We start from the raw sequence: 8,719 nt of genomic DNA, 5'->3' as shown, positions 1-8,719 counted from the left end.
GGGTGGGGGTCCCCACTGGGGTGCCTGGCCAGCCTGGATGAGGGGATGATGGCTGTTTGCAGCTGGTCACACACCCTTCAGGGTGGGGATCCCCACTGGGGTGCCTGGCCAGTCTGGGTGAGGGGCTGAGGGCTGCTTTCAGACTGACTGAAGCTCCCAACCGCTCCTTTTTTTCTTTTTTCTTTTTCTTCTGGGCCAGCTTTAGCTCTGGCTCTAGCTCTGAGGCTTCCGCTGCTGGTTTGTTTCGGTTCTATAATCGAAACAATGTATAACTTCAGCTCTGAGATCCCAGCTGGCTATATTTGTTAGAATGTTTCAAACTGCCAGCTCAGAGGCCGGCAAGTCAGGCGGGGAACGTTGCAGTCTGTAGTCACTGGAGCAAGCAAGCCTCATGTTCGCTTCCAGCTGCCTGGCTGCCGGCCGCCATCTTGGCTGACAGTTAATTTGCATAAGGATATGCTGATTAGCCAATGGGAAGGGTAGCGGTCGTACGCCAATTACCATTTTTCTCTTTTATTAGTGTATATAGAGGCCTGGTGCATGGGTGGGGGCCAGCTGGTTTGCCCTGAAGGGTGTCCCGGATCAGGGTGGGGGTTCCCTTGGGACGTGGGGCAGCCTGGGCGGGGGCCTGTGGTGGTCTGCAGGCCAGCCATGCCCCCATGGGGTGAGGTTCCCCGCTTGGGGGGTATGGCCAGCCTCAGTGAGGGGCTAAGGGCTGTTTTCAAGCTGGCCACACCCTCTTCATGGTGGGGGGTCCCCCTGGGGTGCCTGGCCAGCCTGGCTGAAGCACTGATGGCTATTTGCAGGCTGGCCACAGCCCCTGGCGACCCAAGCTCCCAGCTCCTCCTTTTTTTCTTTTTTTTTCAGCACCTCCTTGAGCAGAGGGAAGCAGGTATCTGGGATTTATTTATCTTCTATAATTGAAACTTTGTAGCCTTGGGCAGAGGCCAGGGCTGGCTAGGGCGGGCAGGAAACTTGGCTTCCTCCATCCCCGGGGGCAACCCAAGCCTCCTGCTCGCTCCAGCTCTGTGGCCGCCACCATCTTTGTTGGGTTAATTTGAATACTTGCTCCTGATTGGCTGGTGGGCATGGCTTGTGGGTGTAGCGGAGTGACACCAATTTGCATGTTTCTCTTTTATTAGTGTAGATACTAGAGGCCCAGTGCATGAAATTCCCGCACCAGTAGGGGTCCCTATCAGCTGCCAGCTACTGGCTGAGGCCTCCCTTTCCCTGGCCGCCCGGCTGGGGCAGGGCCAGCTAGGGGGAGAGGTTGCAGGTAGTTGGCTGGCCAGGCCCACCCCCTGGTCGAACTCCCAGTCGAACTCCTGGTCGAACTCCCAGTCAAGGGGACAATTTGCATATTAGGCTTTTATTATATAGGTTATATTTTTTATTGATTTCAGAGGAAGGGAGAGGTAGAGAGAGAGAGAGAAACATCAATGGTGAGAGAATCATTGATTGGCTGCCTCCTACATGCCCCCTACTGGGGATCAAGCCAGCAACCCAGGCATGTGCCCCTGACCGGAATTTAACCTGGGACCCTTGAGTTCACAGGCCGAAGCTCTATCTACTGAGCCAAACCAGCTAGGGTTCTCTCTCTCATAAATAGATAGATATAGATATAGATATAGATATAGATATAGATATAGATATACATATACAGATACAGATATAGATATAAAGATATAGATATATAGATATATGTATATACATACATATATACATATATACATATATATATACATATATATACATACATATATATATACTAGAGGCCCGGTGCACAAAAATTTGTGCACTGGCAGGGGCGGGGGTGTCCCTCAGCCCCAATTGTGCCCTCTCACAGTCTTGGACCCCTCGAGAGATAACCACCTGCTGCCTTAGGCCCGCTCCCCGGGTGGCAGATGGCAGGCCCGATACCTAGGTGCCTGCCCCACCTCCCCGGGTCGCGAACAGGGCAGGGCCGATCGGGAAGGGGGGCGGGGGTTGGGGCGCTGCCCCTGGTCATGCACAGGGCAGGGCCTGATGGGGGGTTGTGGTGCTGCCCCCGGTCATGCTCAGGGCAGGGCCGATCGGGGGTGTTGCAGTGCCGGCTCCTGTCACATTCAGGGCAGGGCTGATCAGGGGGTTGGGGCGCTTCCCCCAGTCGCGCACAGGGCAGGGCCAATCAGGGGGTTGGGGTGCCACCCCCTGTCACGCTCAGGGCAGGGCCGATCGGGGGTGTTGCAGTGCCGGCTCCTGTCACGCTCAGGGCAGGGCCGATCGGGGGTTGAGGCGCCACCCCGGATGGCACACGGGACTCCTGGGTGGGCCAGCAGATTGCTGCTGCCCCGCCCGGCCGCCCTGGGTCGGGTCGCATACCCAGATGCCTGCCGCCCAAGGTCACAGATAGCAGGCCTGGATGGCGGCAGGGCAGGCGGGATGGTGCTGTCCTGCCCTGCCTGCAGTATGCAAATTAGCCTCCATCTTTGTTGGTGGTTAATTTGCATATCACACTGATTAGCCAATGGGAGGTGTAGCAAAGATACGGTCAATTAGCATGTTTGTCTATTATTAGATAGGATTAGAGAGAGAAAACTTAAAGCAGAAAAATGACTTATTAAAAAATAGTCTTAACTTTTTTTAATTGAGAGAAAAGGGAAGAAAATAAGATACCCTTAAAATTTTCCAAACTGTAGGTTTCAACCCACTAGTGACTACTGAAATAAATTTAATGGACCTCAACTAGAACACTTTCCCCATAATAAAATAAAACAAAAAGAAGCAAATTAAAATCTACACTAATAAAGGAGAAAAATGCAAATTGACCATACCTTCGTGGTGCCCACTAGTCAATCAGGAGTGAGTATGCAAATCAACCCAACAAAGCTGGCAAGTTAATTTGCATACACAGGCGCCGAGCGGGTGGGGGCAAGTCACGATGCTTGTGTCATCGCCATGGTGACGATGCAGGCGTTCCACACTGCCCCAGGCACTCTGGGTCTCTGGGCAGCGTGGGAAGGCGGAAAGGCAGCTCTGGGCCAGAACGAAGGCAGAAAGGTAGCTCCAGCTGGAGCGAAGGTGGTGCCGGCAGCCAGGGGAATGAAGAGCCATTCTTGCACAAATCTTAGTGCATTGGGCCTCTAGTATAAAATATCAGGGAAATCACAATACTGTTTCATGAGACATTTGTGTCAGTGTGTGTGTGTGTGTGTGTGTGTGTGTTTACTGGATTGTGAGGGAGGAAATGTATTTCTTACTGTGAATTGTTATAAAATTAAAAAACCACACCTAAATTCTATTTAGCAATTGAAAATGCTGTGCAAGAGAGGATAACAGAGAGAAACCAAGACAATGGCATACGTAAACAACTGAAATTGCTGCCTCGCACAACCACTTCAAAAATACAACTAAAAGACAAAACGGACATCAACCAGAACCACAGGAAGGCTGGCTGAGTGGAAAGTCTACAACTAGAAGGAAAGAGAAAAGCACACTGAGACTCAGAGGAGATGTGGAAGTAAAGTGCAGAGGTACGGAGACATACGCGGAAATGCTGGCAACTGAGGACACAGTTGTCTTTTTCAATCGGGAGGGAGACACAAGCTCCCGACGGCCCTGGACTCCAGTTCCAGATGAGTCTCTGGGGACCCAGACTCATACGGGGAGAAACTGGACTGTCTGGCATCAGGCAGAACTCGAGGGCGGCTTTCTCTCAGAGGTACTTGCAGCGATTACTGTGGGACACTGAGACCCAAGACCTCTTAGGGCAGGACTGAGGATTAGCCATAGCTGTTTGCTCCACCCTGTTGGTTCCCTGAGAACCCGCCCCACCCAAGCTGAGGCTTCTGCATATGAATGACCTGGCCCTTTGCAATCTACAATTACCTAACAAACTGCAGCTGGGTCAGAGAGACCCAGAACATCCAAAAGAAGGCCCAAGCCCCCACAACAGCTTGCATTGCTTCATAGCTGGGCTTCATCTGGGCACCTCCAAATCCCAAACAAAGAAGAGGAATCTGCAGATCTCTCCATAGCTCCTGCTGGGTAGCCTCAGGCAGAGGCTAAATTAGCACCACCTTAGAGATCCAAGAGCCAGTGTACCCAGTGGTCAGAGTGGGACCATCCAGAATACAACTCCTCAGATCCATAAGAGACACACTCAGGGGGAAGACTCAGTGAGCACCAAAGCCCCACTGAAGCAGTCTTGCCCCATAAGGGTTTCTCCAGCACAGAAGTTCTCCCACCATAGACACAGCTGATTCTCACAGCCAATTGGCCTGGAGGTCAATTCCTCCCAGTGATACCAACAACAATCAAGGCTTAACTATAACAAGATTGTGCACACAGCCCACAAAGGGGTGCACCAAGAGTGTCTACCTCAGGTAATTGGGGAGGCTGAGCCACTGGGCCCTATAGGACACCTAGCACAGAAAGCCACTCTATAAACACAGGGAAGCAGCCAAAATGTGGAGACAAAGAAACAGGTCACAAATGACAGAAATGGAGGGAAGCAAAGAACTGGATATAGAGTTCAAAACCACAGTTATAAGGTTTTTCAAGAATTTTCTAGAAACCGCTCTTAAATTTAGTGAGACCCTCAATAAGTCTAGTGAGACCCTCGAGGATATGAAAAAGGACCAAATAGAAATTAAGCATACACTGACTGAAATAAAGAATATTATACAGAGATCCAACAGCAGACTAGAGTATTGCAAGAATCAAGTCAAAGATTTGAAGTACGAAGAAGTAAAAAACACCCAATCGGAAAAACAAAAAGAATCCAAAAATATGAAGATAGTGTAAGGAGCGTCTGGGACAGCTTCAAGCGAACCAACATCTGAATTATGGGGGTGCCAGAAAAAGAGAGAGAGCAAGATATTGAAAACCTATTTGAAGAAATAATGACAGAAAACTTCCCCTACCTGGTGAAAGAAATAGACTTACAAGTCCAGGAAGCGCAGAGAACCCCAAACAAAAGGAATCCAAAGAGGACCACACCAAGACACATCATAATTAAAACGCCAAGAGCAAAAGACAAAGAGAGAATCTTAAAAGCAGCAAGAGAAAAACAGTTAGTTACCTACAAGGGAGTATCCATACGATTGTCAGCTGGTTTCTCAACAGAAACTATGCAGGCCAGAAGGGAGTGGCAAGAAATATTCAAAGTGATGAATAGCAAGAACCTACAAGCAAGATTACTTTACCCAGCAAAGCTATCATTCAAAATTGAAGGTCAGATAAAGAGCTTCACAGATAAGAAAAACCTAAAGGAGTTCATCACCATCAAACCAGTATTATATGAAATGCTAAAATGTATTCTTTAAGAAGAGGAAGAAGAAAAAGGTAAAGATAAAAAAATTATGAACAACAAATACATATCTAACAACAAGTGAATCTAAAAATCAAGTGAATAAAAAATCTGGTGAACAGAATAAACTGGTGAATATAATATAATCAGGGGCATAGAAAGGGAGTGGACTGACAATTCTCAGATGAAAGGGGTGTGGGGGGTGTAGGAAGAGACTGGTCAAAAATCGTACACCTATGGATGAGGACAGTTAGGGGGGGTAAGGGCAGAGGGTGGGGTGGGAACCAGGTGGAGGGGAGCTATGGGGGGGAAAAAGAGGAACAACTGAAAAATAAAGATTAAAAAATAAAAATAAAATAAAACATAAAAAATAGGATAACAGAAAAATAAAAAAATGGATGTTTTAAATAACTGCTCTACTAATGTCAAATTATGTTATAATTTCTCAGGATAAGATTTAGAGACAAATATGAGACACTGAGTTTTTAACTTTAATTTCACTCGTAAAATAGAACATGGGACAAATTGGTCTCACACTTTTTAAGGTCCCTGTTTAGTAAAGCAAAATAGCTTCACAATAGTCTCAGAGATCATCAATAGCAAACCTAGTCAGTCAATGATTCCGACAATGTGTCTGGCTTGACCATCAATGAATAGTGATTATTAGGATAACTAGAATCAAATATTTTCAAAGCTTCAAGAGTAGAAAGGCTTTAAGGTAGACATTACCTATGCACATCTAGTAGAAATCAAGGTGGTAAAATCATGCTCATAAAGTTAAAATAAATTGTTAAACAGCAGTGAGTCCCAGCACATGGAAAACAAATACAGTGTCTAGACACAAATTAGGTATAACATGATAACAACTGCAAAAATGTTTAAGTGCAAAATGCTTGCATAGCCCCACTGTATGATGTGTATCTGTATTTTGCCATATTAATACTGCAACATAAAAACATTTCTTGGATCTCTTTTATTCTTTCCAAATTTACAATATTTTGGGAACATTCTTCATCCACAGAAGATACATTTTTCTAATCTGTCTGTGGCTTTGATGATAATTAGAATGTTACTGTGCAGCCTTGTCTATCACTGAACCCAACTCCAACTTACTGTCCATTGGGCATTTCCCACTTACTTTCTTTGTATACTGCGTGGGAGGCTCTTTTTCCACTTCTCTGTCAACATCTCCCTTATTCTTTAGGTTGTAATTTAAACTAATCCTTCTCCACTTTCTCCTAGAGATCTTTCTTTTCATTAGACTTTTTTTCTGTGTTTACATTTCTCTCCCAATAATCTCTACATATAAAGAGCCAGGGGCCATGGCAACTGAACGGACGACCGAACAGGCTGAGTGGGGCAACAAGGCTGGCAGGGGGTTGGTGAGGGATGACCAAACGACTAAGCAACAGGCTGTGTGGGGCAACCAGGCCGGCAGGGGGGACAGTGAGGGGCGACCAAACAACTGAGCAGCAGGCTGTGTGGGGCGACCAGGCCGGCAGGGGTTTAGTGAGGGATGACCAAGCCAGCAGGGTGGGGCAGTTGGGGGCAACCAGGCTAGCAGTGGGGGCAGTTGGGTGCGACCAGACCAGCAGGGGGGCATTTGGGGGCGACCAGGCCACCAGAGGGGGGAAGTAAGGAGTGACCAGGCTGGCAGGGGGCAATTAGGGGCATCCATGCTGGCAGGGGGGCAGTTAGGGCGACCATACCAGTGTAGGGGGGAAGTTGGTGGTGATCAGGCCGGCAGGCAGAGATAGTTAGGGGTGATCAGGCTGGCAGGGGGGCCAGTAGGGGGATGAGGCAGGCAGGCAGGTGAGCAGTTAGGAGTCATCAGTTCCGGATTGTGAGTGGGATGTCCAACTGCTGGTTTAGGCCCGATCACCAGCAGTCGGACATCCCCCGAGGGGTCCCGGATTGGAGAGGGTGCAGGCTGGGCTGAAGGACCCGCCCCCCCCCCCTGCACAAATTTCGTGCACTGGGCCTCTAGTACATTATAAATTCCTTATAGGTAAGTTTGTCATAATCATCTTTAGTTGGTATCATGCCTCGAGCATATTTGATATCCTACGTGTGTATGTGAAGAGAAATGAAGGAATGAATAAATTAATAAATGAATAATATATGCAGAACTCTTAAATTAACTTTTAAAATGGCATTATCAAATGTTTCCCATTTAATGCTTACATTTAGAATAAAGAATATGAGTCACCTTAACATTTGACAGCCTCCAGAATGGGTAAATTGCTGCAAAACATCTATCAATAATCTAAGCAATATCAGCATAATGAAATAGGGCTGCTGGGCCACTTATTACCGTGGGGCACTATGCCAATGAATTACATACCGTTTACTTAGAATACTAGCTTTGACGTAACACACCAATATACCTTTCATATTCTGGTGCCTTTCTGTAACATTTTAAGCACTGACATGAATAAATCAGAGCAACCTCTGACATTCAATTTGGAAATTGTCTTAAAAGCAGATGTTGAATGTTGTCATAGTAACTCACTGGTGCTGCAAAAGTCACTGTGTCAAAATAAAGAACGAAATGGCTGATGGGGTCCCATTCATTTCTGGAAAACGGATTTTTAATTGAGTCTTTTAGATTGCAAAGTGTAGTTGCTTACTAGGAAAGCATACAATTAGGTTTTTAAATTCTATTGAGAAGTTTCTAGAATACTGTTTTTCCAGTTTTATCTCCATTTACACCTTTTATATTCCCCATAACACAGATTATACACGGTTTATGTCTTGATGCTTCCCACATTCATTTTACAAAAATCAGTTAAATATTTATAATTTTTTCACATTTTTTTGACACTTTGCTTCTTGGTCAAATTAATTGGTCCTCAAACGTATATCTTTAGCAAGAAAAGCAATTTTAAAATAACATAATTATATTTTTGCTCTGGGAAATTAGTTATTCTTGTTTTGTTATGTACATAGGGTGCCAGGATATACAGTTCTATGTAATCTTTACCTTCTATGGAGGAAAGAAAGGACAGTCTGACCATTTTAACAAAAATTAGAAATGGCTATGCAAGTTAAAATAGAAGTAGAAAAATCACTTTACCATTAAAAAAACAAAAAACAACCTTTCACAAAATCAGAATACAGAGAAAAGATTATTATAGCCTAGGGTACAGATATCTGGGTTTATCTGACTACTCAGCATCATTATAGTTTGGAGTGAAAAGGAAGGAGCAATGAATGGTATAGGGATTTTTTAAATTAAGTTTTTTAATTATTCTTAAAAGAATAGAAAGTGAAAGGTTATATCTTCCTTCACATTACCTTGGAGTGAGATTTTTATCAGTTCTCCAAGCTAAGCAGAATCAAATCTGTTCATTAATTTCCTGGGACCTGGCTAAAAAAGGTTGCCTGGGTAGCAAGCAGGCAATGCAATTGATAGCAGATACTTTTATG

This window comes from Myotis lucifugus, unplaced genomic scaffold (genome assembly GCF_000147115.1).
Source record: "Myotis lucifugus unplaced genomic scaffold, Myoluc2.0 scaffold_530, whole genome shotgun sequence".
NCBI classification, from domain to species: domain Eukaryota; kingdom Metazoa; phylum Chordata; class Mammalia; order Chiroptera; family Vespertilionidae; genus Myotis; species Myotis lucifugus.
The sequence above is the reverse complement of the archived record's forward strand: the minus strand, read 5'-3'. Positions refer to the sequence as shown.